Source organism: Euprymna scolopes, chromosome 15 (genome assembly GCF_053919585.1).
Source record: "Euprymna scolopes isolate OS-2025 chromosome 15, ASM5391958v1, whole genome shotgun sequence".
Classification (NCBI taxonomy): Eukaryota; Metazoa; Mollusca; class Cephalopoda; order Sepiida; family Sepiolidae; genus Euprymna; species Euprymna scolopes.
The window spans coordinates 21,937,451-21,938,076 of NC_136496.1; positions in this window are offsets into that span (position 1 = coordinate 21,937,451).

Consider the following 626-nt stretch of genomic DNA (forward strand, 5'->3'; position numbering starts at 1 on the left):
CATCTAATATAAGAATAGTTGTCGAAATCATCAAAAATAATGCCAATAGTGAGTATTCATCTCGAGTCTGTTAACTTAGAATTTTAAATGGGAATTCCTTGTTTAATCTACGGAATAGATTGTTCTCGTTCAGACAGCCATGATTTAGCAGAAGTGTATTTGTTATTTGTTTTATTTTTAGTTATTATAATTTGAAGGATTTAACTTCCAATGTGTAGAAGGATGCCACTTAGAACTGTTTGTTAATCAATGTCGTTAAGCGTCTAGCCATGGGTTAACGTAACTGAGCAAGTTCTTTCGAGAAAACTACTCCGACATAATAGAAAACAATAAGACATCAAAGTAATCAAGTTAAAATATTCGAGTAAACATGAGTTTCGTCATTTGTTTTAATTTACTTGTAGTTTGAAACTTCATGGGTTAAATACAAACGCATTTATATTATTAATTTATTCGTCACAATTTCATTAACATGTTCAGCATAATCCCGGTGATACACCGGTTCTCATTATATGAGCAAAGTTGAGCAAAGTTGAGCAACTTTGAGCATCATGTTGGTGACGATCTTTTTATTCCAAGTAAGAATTAATTTCGTTCCACAAAAGTCATGTTTACTTAGGATGTTT